This window comes from Balaenoptera borealis (genome assembly GCF_965194805.1).
Source record: "Balaenoptera borealis genome assembly, chromosome: 4".
Taxonomy (NCBI): domain Eukaryota; kingdom Metazoa; phylum Chordata; class Mammalia; order Artiodactyla; family Balaenopteridae; genus Balaenoptera; species Balaenoptera borealis.
In genome coordinates, this window is record NC_138861.1 from 78,565,808 (window position 1) to 78,579,775 (window position 13,968).

At 39.7% G+C, this 13,968-nt stretch overlaps 1 protein-coding gene across 1 annotated transcript in view; it reads left to right on the top strand.

The window, feature by feature from the left end:
- FRYL (FRY like transcription coactivator) overlaps positions 1–13,968 on the top strand; it is a 293,684-nt gene that overhangs the window by 587 nt on the left and 279,129 nt on the right. The window lies entirely within an intron of this gene.

The window sequence follows — 13,968 nt, forward strand, 5'->3', positions numbered from 1 at the left end:
TTAGGTAATTGGGATGTGCTGTCTTGATCTTCCAGTGACCGGCTGGCAGGAACGTTCTGGAAGCCCCTTTTATCCGCTTGTTGAGAGCGACTTGTCTTAGCTTTTTCTGCTTTTAGGCTTTACGTAGTTCATTTATTTCTTTGAGCCTCTAGGCTAAGTAGTAGCGAGTAATTATTAAACATGCGCACTTGGCTGGCTGGCTGACTTTTGAGCCTGGCTTCCCCCTAGTTCTAGAAACCTCAGGCATGGTAAGTTCTCGCTCTCTCTGAGCCTCAGGTTTTTCTCATCTGGAAAATGGAAATACGACCTACCTCATAGGGTTGTTAGGATTAAAGCAACACACTTAAACGAGGCTTTAGCGCTCAATGTTCTCTATTAATGGAAGAGTTTGTATTTGAGTGCGGGTCTCCGGGCTTCTGTTGGTCAGACCGTGCTGCCGCACTCAGCCACCATTCATTCATTCTGCAAATATTTGTTGAGTGCCTGCCGTGAGCCAGATACTGAAAGTTATTGGTCATTCAACAGTGAACAGTCGGCCCTGTCCGTTTGTTTGATTAACTCCGAAAAACCTCTCCGATATCTGTATCTCTTACTGAGCCCCACTGTCACCATCCTCATTGCATCTTTTTTACTGCCTCAAATTTATTCTCCCACAGACATATTTCAGAGAGACAGCCTATGGTGATGGATCTGAAACACAAATCCAATCCTGTGGTTGCTTCCTTAGCGCCTTTTGATAGCTCCAATCATGCACAGAGTATCAGGCCCTTTCATGGCTTGGCCTCTGTCCTCTTGATCCTCACTTTCTTCTATTTTAGTGTTCACTGTAGAAACGCAGCCCGCAGCCCTTTGTACTCACAGTTCCCTGTGTGCTGTTGCTCCTGGCACAACCATCCTTCCTGCCTTGTCAATGCTATTGATATTTCGAATCCTGCTTTTCCATTACCTCCTTTGTGAAGCCTTCCCTGCAACACACCCTGAGAATTACTCCTTCTTCTTACTACCTCTTTACTTTGTACATACTTCTGTCAAGGCAATGTTGTTCTGCCACTGTATTGTGATCTTTGTGCTTACTTCTGTCTCAGTTACAGAGCTCCTTTCAGACGGAGACCTTGGCTTATAAATCGTTATACTCCCAAATAAGATCATCAATATTAATAATTAATATTCATTTTGCTCCTGGGACATGGTAAGCTGGTTCTGGGCTCCGGGCCTTTGCAATGGCTGTTCCTGCTTCTATAACACTGTTCCTCCAAATGGTCACATGATTTCTTATCTGTCATTGCACCAGGTGTCACCACATCCGAGACCTTCCCTGATCACCCAATTAAAATAGCTCCCCAGTCACTCTCCATGTTACTCCATTTATTATTTTCATACAATTTATGCTCTAAGACAATTATTTGTCTAATCTCTCTCTCTCTCTCTCTCTCTCTCTCTCTCTCTTTCTCCCCACTCACTAAAATGAAAGATCCATAACAGTAGGAGCCTGTCTGGCATCAAAATGATTGGTGCATAGTATGAAATCAATAAATGTTTCTTAAATGAATTTGAGTACATTTTTTATAAAAGAAGGAACAAAAATAGGAAAATTAGAAATAGCTTTATGCTGAAGCAAAATCTCCTCTTTGCTTTCTGACTAGATTGTAAGGGTACAGAATCCAATTTTATCATATTCTTTATATTTACTAAGCCAGGCCTAACACTTGGCACATGGTAGATATTGATGAGTATATTTTCTGTTGCCCCATATTTCTCAGCGATCAAGTTAACTGAAAAATTGGATTTCTTTTGAAGAAAGAGTATGGTACTCTTTCTGTGGGGAAAAAATAAGATTCTAAACACTTCAAGGTAAACTGGAATTTTCTCTTCTGGCATTTAGAGGTTATTGAGTCCATTGGTAATTTGGGCAATGCGGCAATCAAAGAATTCAAACATAAATTGGGTAAGATCCAAAGCCTTACTGGAAGTTGGTTCACCTTTGACTTTTTTTTTTAATTGAAGTATAGTTGATTTACAATATTGTATCAGTTTCAGGTGTACAGCAAAGTGATTCACATATTCATATAAATGATATATGTATTTTCAGATTATTTTCCATTATAGCATTGACTGAAAAACATGCACAACCTCAAAGTTGAGAATTATATTTTATTCAGCAGACTTCCTGAGGACATCAAGCCCAGGAGGCAGCCTCTCAGGTAACTCTGAGGGACAGCTCCAAAGGGGTAAGGGAGGAGCCAGCATATATAGGAGTTTTTGCAACAAAAACCAGGTAGTCGGAACACCAAAAGTTACTGTTAATTAAAGAACACCAGACATCTCAGGTTAATGAATTTAGTGCTTTTCTATGTATGGGAAGATGCAAGAGTCATTGAAATCATTCCTTTGGTATGCACCTTAGCTATCTAGGGCCAGGATCCTATTCCTTCCCGTCCTGTGTCCTGTCAGGGTTCACTGTTGGGGGTAGCTGGCATTGGGCAGCCCTTTTGTCTCCATCCTGAGTTCCTTCAGGCTCATGGTGGTGGGCTGTGGTACTGGCTGATGGCTTGATGGCCACAGCATCCTTTGTTTGTTCATATGGCAGGCAACATTTTTTATCCACAATAGGTTATTACAAGATACTGAATATAGTGCCCTGTGCTATACAATAAATTCTTGTTTATCTATTTTATGTATAGTAGTTTGTATCTGTTAATCCCATACTCCTAATTTATCCCTCCCCCTTCCCTTTCGCCTTTGGTAGCCATAAGCTTGTTTTCTATGTCTGTGAGTTTGTTTCTGTTTTGTATATGGCTTTATTTGTAGTATTTTTTAGATTCCACATATAAGTGATACCATATAATATTTGTCTTTCTCTCTCTTACTTCACTAATTCTAATATTCTCTAGGTCCATCCATGTTGCTGCAAATGACACTATTTTATTCTTTTTTATGTCTGGGTAATATTCCATTGTATGTATATATACCACATTTTCTTAAGCCAGTCGTCTGTTAATGGGCACTTGGGTTGTTTCCATGTCTTGGTTATTGTAAATAGTGTTGCTATGAACGTCGGGGTGCATGTAGCTTTTTGAATTAGAGTTTTCATCTTTTCTGGATATGTGCGCAATGGCAGGATTGCTAGATCATATGGTAGATCTATTTTTAGTTTTTTAAGGAATCTCCACACTGTTCTCCATAGTGGCTGCACTAATTTAAATTCCCACCAATAGTGTAGGAGGGTTCCCTTTTCTCCACACCCTCTCCAGCATTTGCTATTTGTAGACTTTTTGATGATACCCATTCTGACTGGTGTGATACCTCATTGTGGTTTTGATTTGCATTTCTCTAATAATTAGCATTGTTGAGCATCTTTTTATGTGCCTGTTGGCCATCTGTGTGTCTTCTTTGGAGAGATGTCTATTTAGGCCTTCTGCCCATTTTTTTTTTTAAATAAATTTATTTTATTTTATTTTTGGCTGTGTTGGGTTTTCACCGCCGCACACGGGCTCTTCCCGGGCTGAGGCGAGCGGGGGCCACCCCTCGCCGCCATGAGCAGGACTCTCACTGCGGTGGCCTTTCCCACTGCAGAGCACGGGCTCTAGAGCACAGTCTCAGCAGTTGTGCACAGGGGCCCAGTTGCTCCGGGGCATGTGGGATCTTCCCAGACCAGGGCTCGAACCCGTGTCCCCTGCACTGGAAGGCGGACTCCCAACCGCTACGCCACCAGGGAAGCCCCTGCCCATTTTTTGATTGGGTTATTTGTTTTTTTGATATTGAGTTGTATGAGCTGTTTGTATATTTTGGATGTTAATCCCTTGTCAGTCGCATTGTTTGCAAATATTTTCTCCCAGTCCGTAGTTTGTCTTTTGATTTTGTTGATGATTTCCTTTACTGTTCAAAAGCTTATAAGTTTGACTAGGTCCCATTTGTTTATTTTTGCTTTTATTTCTTTTGCCTTAGGAGACTAATCTAAGAAAATATTTCTATAATTTATGTCCGAGAATGTTTTGCCTATGTTCTCTTCTAGGACTTACATGGTTTCATGTCTTATATTTAGGTCTTTAAACCATTTTGAGTTGATTTTGTTTGTTTGTTTGTTTATTTATTGATTGATTCACTTATTTATTTTTTTATTTTGGTTGTGTCGGGTCTTCGTTGCTGTGCAAGGGCTTTCTCTAGTTGCGGTGAGCAGGGGCTACTCTTCATTGTGGTGCATGGGCTTCTCGTTGCAGTGGCTTCTCTTGTTGTAGAGCATGGACTCTAGGCACGCAGTCTTCGGTAGTTGTGGCTCGTGGGCTTTACAGCATAGGCTCAGTAATTGTGGCACACGGGCTTACTTGCTCTGCGGCACGTGGGATCTTCCCAGACCAGAGCTTGAACCCGTGTCCCCTGCATTGGCAGACGGATTTTTAACCACTGCACCACGAGGGAAACCCTCAAGTTTATTTTTGTGTATGGTATGAGGGAGTGTTCTAATTTGATTGATTTTCATGTAGTTGTCCAGCTTTCCCAACACCACTTGTTGAAGAGACTGTCTTTTCTCTATTGTATAGTCTTTTCTCCTTTGTTGTAGATTAATTGGCCATAGGTGTGCGGGTTTATTTCTGGGTTCTCTATCCTTTTCCATTGATCTATATGTGTGTTTTTGTGCCAATACCATGCTGTCTTGATTACTCTTTCTAGTATAGTCTGAAGTCTGGACGGGTTATGCCTCCAGCTTTGTTCTTTTTCCTCAGGATTGTTTTGGCAATTCTGAATCTTTTGTGGTTCCATATGAATTTTAAGATTATTTGTTCTAGTTCTGTGAAAAATGTCATGGATATTTTGATAGAGATTACATGAAATCTGTAGATTAATTTGGGTAATATGGCCATTTTGACAATATTAATTCTTCCAATACAAGTGCATGGGATATCTTTCAATTTCTTTTAATCATCTTTAAGTTCCTTTATCAGTGTTTTATATCTTTCAGTGTATAGGTCTTTCACCTCCTTGGTTAAGTTTATTCCTAGGTATTTTATTATTTTTTAAATACAATTTAAATGGGATTTAAAAAAACTTTCTGATATTTCATTGTTAGTGTAAAGAAATGCAACAGATTTATGTATATTAATCTTGTATCCTGCTACCTTGCTGAATTTATTTATTAGTTCTAGTAGTTTTTCTGTGGAACCTTAGGGTTCTTCATATAGAGTATCATATTATTTGCAAATAATGCCAGTTTTACCTCTTCTCTTCCAATTTGGATACCTTTTATTTCTTTTTCTTGTCTGACTGCTGTGGCTAGGATTTCCAGTACTATGTTGAATAGAAGTGGTGAGAGTGGGCATCCTTCTTTTGTTCCTGAATTTAGCAGGAAGGCTTTTAGTTTTTCACCAGTGAGTATTATGTTGGCTGTGGGATTGTTGTAAATGGCTTTTATTATGTTGGGATATGTCCCTTTATACCCAGTTTGGTGAGAGTTTGTATCATGAGTGGATGTTAAATGCTGTCAAATGCCTTTTCTGTATGTATTGAGATGATCATGTGGTTTTTGTCTTTCCTTTTGTTAATGTGGTATATCACATTGATTGATTTATGTATGTTGAATCATCCTTGTGATCCTGGGATGAATCAAACTGGATCTTGGTGTATGGTCCTTTTTATGTATTGTGGGACTCAGTTTGCTAATATTTTGTTGAGGAGTTTTACATCTATTCATCAGAGATATTAGCTATAATTTCCTTTTTTTTGTAGTGTCTTTGTCTGGTTTTTTTTTTTTTTTTAATTTTATTTATTTATTTATTTATTTATGTCTGTGTTAGGTCTTCGTTTCTGTGCGAGGGCTTTCTCCAGTTGCGGCAAGTGGGGGCCACTCTTCATTGCGGTGCACGGGCCTCTCACTATCGCGGCCTCTCTTGTTGCGGAGCACAGGCTCCAGACGCGCAGGCTCAGCAATTGTGGCTCACGGGCCTAGTCGCTCCGCGGCATGTGGGATCTTCCCAGGCCAGGGCTCGAACCCATGTCCCCTGCATTGGCAGGCAGACTCTCAACCACTGCGCCACCAGGGAAGCCCCTTTGTCTGGTTTTTGTATCTGGGTGATGGTGGCTTCATAGAATGAATTTGGGAGTGTTCTCTCCTTTTCAATTTTTTGGAATAGTTTGAGAAGGATAGGTATAAGTTGTTCTTTGTATGTTTGGTAGAATTATCCAATGAAGCCATCCAGTCCTGGACTTTTGTTTGCACGGAGTTTTTTGTTTGTTTGTTTCTCTTTCTTTTTGTTTTTGTTTTATTACAGATTCTATTTCACGTCTAGTGATTGGTCTGTTCAACTTATTTGTTTCCTATTTACTCAGTTTTGGCAGGCTGTATGTTTTTAGAAACATATCCATTTCTTCTAAGTTGTCCAGTTTGCTGACATATAACTGTTCACAGTATTTTCTTTTTTATTGTTTATTTATTTTGGTATTTCTGTGTTATCAGTTGTTATTTCTCCTCTTTCATCTCTTATTTTGTTTATTTGGGTCCTTTCTCTTTCCTTCCTGGTGAGCCTGGCTAGAGGTTTGTTGATTTTGTTTATCTTTTCAAGGAACCAGCTCTTGGTTTTATTGAGCTTTCCTATTATTATTATTTTTATTTTTGATCTTCCATTTATTTCTTTCCCCGCTGATCTTTATTATTCCCTTCCTTCTGCTGACTTTCAGCTTTGTTTGTTCTTCTTTTTCTAATTCTTTCAGGTGGTGGGTTAGGTTCTTTATTTGAGATTTTTCTTGTTTCCAAGGAAGGCCTGTATCGCTATGAACTTTCCTCTTAGAACTGCTTTTGCTGCATCCCATATATTTTGTAAGGTTGTGTTTTCATTTTGTTTGTCTCAAGGTATTCTCTGATTTTTTTCTTTGATTTCATCATTGAGCTCTTGGTTTTTTAGTAGCGTGTTGTTTAGTCTCCATGTGTTTGTTATTTTCCCATTTTTCTTTCTATGGTTGATTTCTAGTTTCATACTGTTATGGTCAGAAAAGATGCTTGAAATAATTTCTATCCTCTTAAATTTTTTTTTAACATCTCAATTGGAGTATACTTGCTTTACAATGTTGTGTTCGTTTCTCCTGTATAACAAAGTGAATCAGCTACACGTATACATATATTCCCATATCCCCTCCCTCTTGCATCTCCCTCCCACCCTCCCTATCCCACCCCTCTAGGTGGTCGCAAAACACCAAGCTGATCTCCCTGTGCTATGCGGCTGCTTCCCACTAGCTATCTATTTTACATGTGGTAGTGTATATATGTCCATGCAACTCTCTCACTTTGTCCCATCTTACACTTCCCCCTCCCCGTGTCCTCAAGTCCATTCTCTACATCTGCGTCTTTATTCCTGTCCTGCCCCTATGTTCATCAGAACCATTTTTATTTTTTTCTTAGATTCCATATATATGTGTTAGCATATGGTATTTGTTTTTCTCTTTCTGACTTACTTCACTCTGTATGACAGACTCTAGGTCCATGCACCTCACTACAAATAACTCACTTTCATATTTTTAAGGCTGAGTAATATTCCATTGTATATATGTGTCATATCTTCTTTATCCATTCATCTGCCGATGGACACTTAGGTTGCTTCCATGTCCTGGCTATTGTAAATAGTGCTGCAATAAACATTGTGGTACATGACTCTTTTTTGAATTATGGTTTTCTCAGGGTATATGCCCAGTAGTGGGATTGCTGGGTCATATGGTAGTTCTATTTTTAGTTTTTTTTTTTTTTTTTTTTAACTTTGGGTTTATTTATTTATTTATTTATTTATTTATGGCTGTGTTGGGTCTTCGTTTCTGTGTGAGGGCTTTCTCTAGTTGCGGCAAGCGGGGGCCACTCTTCATCGCGGTGCACAAGCCTCTCACTATCGCGGCCTCTCTTGTTGCGGAGCACAGGCTCCAGACGCGCAGGCTCAGTAATTGTGGCTCACGGGCCCAGTTGCTCCGCGGCATGTGGGATCTTCCCAGACCAGGGCTCGAACCCGTGTCCCCTGCATTAGCAGGCAGATTCTCAACCACTGCGCCACCAGGGAAGCCCCTATTTTTAGTTTTTTAAGGAACCTCCATACTGCTCTCCATAGTGGCTGTATCAATTTACATTCCCACCAACAGTGCAAGAGGGTTCCCTCCTTTTCTCCACACCCTCTCCAGCATTAATTGTTTGTAGATTTTTTGATGATGGCCATTCTGACTGGTGTGAGGTAGCACTTGAGAAGAAAGTGTATTCTGTTGTTTTTGGATGGAATGTCCTATAAATATCAATTAAGTCCATCTTGTTTAATGTGTCATTTAATGCTTGTGTTTCCTTATTTATTTTCATTTTGGTTGATCTGTCCATTGGTGAAAGTGGGGTGTTAAAGTCCCCTACTATTATTGTGTTACTCTCGATTTCCCCTTTTATGGCTGTTAGCATCTGCCTTATGTATTGAGGTGCTTCTATGTTGGGTGCATATATATTTACAATTGTTATATCTTCTTGGATTGATCCCCTGATCATTATGTAGTGTCCTTCTTTGTCTCTTGTAATAGTCTTTATTTTAAAGTCTATTTTGTCTGATTTGAGAATTGCTACTCCAGCTTTCTTTTGATTTCCATTTGCATGGAATATCTTTTTCCATTCCCTCACTTTCAGTCTGTATGTGTCCCTAGGTCTGAAGTGGGTCTCTTGTAGACAGCATATATACGGGTCTTGTTTTTGTATTCATTCAGCCAGTCTGTGTCTTTTGATTGGAGCATTTAATCCGTTTTTCATTTAAGGTAATTATTGATATGTATGTTCCTATTACCATTTTCTTAATTGCTTCAGGTTTGTTATTGTAGGTCTTTTACTTCTCTTGTGTTTCCTGCCTAGAGAAGTTCCTTTAGCATTTGTTGTAGAGCTGGTTTGGTGGTGCTGAATTCCCTTAGCTTTTGTTTGTCTGTAAAGGTTTTAACTTCTCCATTGAATCTGAATGAGATCCTTGCTGGGTAGAGTAATCTTGGTTGTAGGTTTTTCCCTTTCATCACTTTAAATATGTCCTGCCACTCCCTTCTGGCTTGTAGAGTTTCTGCTGAAAGATCAGCTGTTAACTTTATGGGGATTCCCTTGTATGTTAGTTGTTGCTTTTCCCTTGCTGCTTTTAATATTTTTTCTTGGTATTTAATTTTTGATAGTTTGATTAATATGTGTCTTGGCGTGTTTCTCCTTGGATTTAATCTGTATGGGACTCTCTGCGCTTCCTGGACTTGATTGAATATTTCCTTATCCATATCAGGGAAGTTTTCAACTATAATCTCTTCAAATATTTTCTCAGTCCCTTTCTTTTTCTCTTCTTCTTCTGGAACCCCTATAATTCGAATGTTGGTGCATTTAATGTTGTCCCAGAGGTCTCTGAGACTGTCCTCAATTCTTTTTTCTTTATTCTGCTCTGTGGTAGTTATTTCCACTATTTTATCTTCCAGGTCACTTATCTGTTCTTCTGCCTCAGTTATTCTGCTATTGAGTCCTTCTAGAGAATTTTTAATTTCATTTATTGGGCTGTTCATCATTGTTTGTTTGCTCTTTAGTTCTTCTAGGTCCTTTTTAAACGTTTCTTGTATTTTCTCCATTCTATTTCCAGGATTTTGGATCATCTTTACTGTCATTACACTGAATTCTTTTTCAGGTAGAATGCGTATTTCCTCTTCATTTGTTTGTTCTGGTGGGTTTTTACCTTGCTCCTTCATCTGCTGTGTATTTCTCTGTCTTCTCATTTTGCTTAACTTACTGTGTTTGTTGTCTCTGTTTCACAGGCTACAGGTTCGTAGTTCCCATTGTTTTTGGTGTCTGCCCCCAGTGGGTAAGTTGGTTCAGGGACTTGTGTGGGCTTCCTGGTAGAGGGGACTGGTGCCTGTATTCTGGTGGGTGGGGCTGGATCTTGTCTTTCTGGCGGGCAGGATCGCGTTCAGTGGTGTGTTTTGGGGTGTCTGTGGCCTTATTATGATTTTAGGTAGCCTCTCTGCTAATGGGTGGGGTTGTGTTCCTGTCTTGCTAGTTGTTTGGCATGGGGTGTCCAGCACTGTAGCTTGCTGGTCGTTGAGTGGAGCTGGGTCTTAGCATTGAGACAGAGATCTCTGGGAGATCTCTTGCTGATTGATATTACATGGGGCCGGGAGGTCTCTGGTGGTCTAATGTCCTGAACGTGGCTCTCCCATCTCAGAGACTCAGGCCTGACACCAGGCCAGAGCTCTAAGACACTGTCAGCCACACGATTTTATCTGATATCTTCAGCAGAAAGGGTATAGCCCAACAAAGGAAACTCTTTGCTTCCCTTGTAGGAACTTAGGTGACATGGGAAAACCCTATGGCTGTTCAAAAGTGTGGGGCTCCCCTCTCCTCATGTCTGAGATGAGCTGCTGGCTGGGCTTTTTCAGCAGAGAAATGCCAGTGAACCTCATCCGGTCCGCCCCACCAAGGATAAGGGAGGATCCTCTTAAATTTTTTGAGACTTGTTTTGTCACCTAGTATCTTGTCTATCCTAGAGAATGTTCCATGTGCACTTGAAAAGAATGTGTATTTAGATGTAGTGTCCTATAGATATCAATTAAGTTCAACTGATCTATTGTGTCATTTGGGACCTCTGTTGCCTTATTGGTTTTCTGTCTGCATGATCTGTCCATTAATGTCAGTGGGGTGTTAAAGTCTCCTACTATTATTGTATTCCTGTCAACTTCTCTCTTTATATCTGTTGATATTTGATTTATATATTTAGGTGTTCCTATATTGGGTGCATATATGTTAATGAGTATAATACCCTCTTCTTGTATTGATCCCTTTATCATTATATAATATCCTTCTTTGTCTTTCTTTATGGCCTTTGTTTTAAAGTCTATTTTGTCTGATATGAGTACTGCTACCCTTGCTTTCTTTTCATTTCCATTTGCATGAAATACCTTTTTCCATCCTCTCACTTTCAGTCTGTTTGTGTCTTTCACCCTGAAGTGATCTCTTGTAGGCAGTATATTGTAGATTGCTTTTTTTCTTTTATCCAATCTGCCACTCTTTTTCTTTATCAGAGCATATATTTCATTGACACTTAAAGTAATTATTGATAGGTATGTACTCATTGCCATTTAAACCTTGCTTTCCAGTTGTTTTTGTAGTTATTTGTTCATCTCTTCTTTTTGTTTTTCCTTTTGTGGTTTGATGATTTTCTTTTGTAGTATGCTTGAGATTCTTTGTTTTTTGTGAATCTGTTGTATGTTTTTGATTTGTGATTACCATGGAGTTCAAGTATATTGACGCATTACTATATCTACTTGCTTTAAACTGATAGTCATACAAGTTCAAACACATTCTAAAAGATCTACATTTTTATACTCCCCTCCCCCATCTTGTGATTTCGCTGACCTATTTTACATCTTCATGCTTATCCTTTTGCTGTTAATTTTAGTTATAATCGCCTTTACAAAATTTTTTTTGGTTTTTAGTCTAGGTACTGGCTAATGTAAGTGATCTTCAATCCTTTTTTATATTTTCCTTTCCTATTGTGGTTTTCCCTTTCCAATAGATTCTTACTTCTTTTCCATTTAGAGAAGACCCTTCAATACTTCTTTTAGGGTAGGGTTAGTATTGCTGAATTCTTTTAGTTTTTGCTTGTCTGAGAAATTCTTTATCTCTCCTTTTATTCTCAATGATAATCTTTCTGGGTAAAACATCTTAGGTTGCAGGTTTTCCCCTTTCAGGACTTTGAATGTATCATGCCACTACCTCTGGCCTGTGAAGTTTCTGCAGAGGAATCAGCCAATATCCTTATGGGGGTTGCCTTGTAACTAATTCTTTGTTTTTCTCTTGCTGACTCTAGAGTCCTCTCTTTAACTTTTGTCATTTAATTATGGTATGTCTTGGTGTGGGTCTGTTTGGGTTCATCTTATTTGGGGCCCTCTATGCATCCTGTAACTGGAGATCTGTTTCCTTCTTTAGGTTTGGGAAATTTTCATCCATAATTTCTTCAAATACATTTTTGATCCCCTTTTGTCTCTCTTCTTTTTCTGGAACCCCTATTATGTGTAGGTCGGCACACTTTATATTATACCATAGGTCTCACATGTTGCTTTCTTTTTTTTTTTAATTTGTCTTTCTGTATGCTGTACTGATTGGGTGGTTTCCATTATTCTGTCTTCCAGATCACTTATTCATATTTCTGTGTCACTTAGTCAGCTATTCATTGTTTTCTAGAATTGTTTGAGAATGGAAAGAGGTACCTGGCAGGTTGTTGTCCTTATGGTCAAAACCCAGTTTACTTCCTGAGCCTCAGGAGTAAAGTCTAAATTTATCCACATATAGGGTCCACTATAGTTTTCAGACTCTAATCAAGCACTTCTTGAAGACTCTCCAAAAAGCAGGCTTCCAGGGGGATGTGAATTCACTGGCAGATTTGGCAGCTTGCTCCACATAAGCATAGTTTTAGGCAAATGAAGTTCCAAGACTTATCTCCAGCTCTTCCTTGCAAACACATCACCATTCCTCAGTCTCTTCTATGGAGAAATCTTGCATCTGCTACTGTATACCTTTCTTCAGGAGCTGGGTGGAAGGCACAAATCTTGGAATCCTACCATGCATCTGAACTTAGGCTTGGACATATTTTCCTGGGGCATATTTTGTGTTTGGTTGCCCTCTAACAGCAGAAGAGATGAAGAGAAGCATCAATAAAATCAGTGGCCAATGTTTCTGTATTAATATGAACCTAAGAAGAAAGAGTCAGTTCATATCACTGAGATCCTAAATCATATAAAATTATAAGAAAGCCCCTAGTACAGGGCCCAACATTTAGTTTACATGCAATGAATATGAATTTCTTTTTACTTTCCTTGAAGAGTTGAAGTACTGGAAAGGAACTTGAAAAAAAAAAAGAGAGAGACAGAGAGGGCTAAGTATACACATGATGTATTAATTCCTGGCTAACAATCACAAATAATTGTCCAGCTTTCTAATTAAAATAAGTTTATTTTTTTAATTTATTTATTTTTTGCTGTGTTGGATCTTCGTTGTTGCGTGCAGACTTTCTCTAGTTGTGGCGAGTGGGGGCTACTCTTCGTTGCGGTGCTCAGGCTTCTCATTGCGGTGGCTTCTCTTGTTGTGGAGCACGGGCTCTAGGTGCGCGGGCTTCAGTAGTTGCAGCACGTGGGCTCAGTAGTTGTGGCTCACGTGCTCTAGAGCGCAGGCTCAGTAGTTGTGGTGCATGGGCTTGGTTGCTCTGCGGCATGTGGGATCTTCCCGGACCAGGGCTCAAACCTGTGTCCCCTGAATTGGCAGGGGGATTCTTAACCACTGCGCCACCAGGGAAGCCCAAGAAGTTTATTTTTAAGGGCAATATGGGGCTTCCAATGGTGAACTAGTCTAGTACTAACCAATGCTGTTTGGTAGCTTATAAATTCCAATTATATTATTTCTTTGTTCTTTCATCTTTACCTCCAGTATCATGAGTGTTGTGTTCAAATATGAATCTACTTTTTTTTTTTTTTTTTTTGGTTGCGTTGGGTCTTCGTTGCTGCTCACAGGCCTTCTCTAGTTGCGGTGGGTGGGGGCTACTATTCATCGTGGTACGAGGGCTTCTCATTGTTGTGGCTTCTCTTGTTGCAGAGCACGGGCTCTAGGCGCGCGGGCTTCAGTAGTTGTGACACACGGGCTCAGTAGTTGTGGCACACGGGCTTAGTTGCTCCGCGGCACGTGGGATCTTCCTGGACCGGGGCTCAAACCCATGTCCCCTGCATTGGCAGGCAGATTCTTAACCACTGTGCCACCAGGAAAGTCCCGAATCTACTTTGTTGTAACTATGCAGAGTCAACTCTTTGTGAAAGGTTAGAGAAGAAGAATTTTTTCCACATCTAGGTGATTCTTTCTTTTACTGAGAATCTTTTCACTACAATGAACATTCATAAACAAAGACTTTCTGAATAGCCATCCCTGCTTTTCTTTTTGTTATGACCCTTTCATTTGCAGGCAGAAGCAGG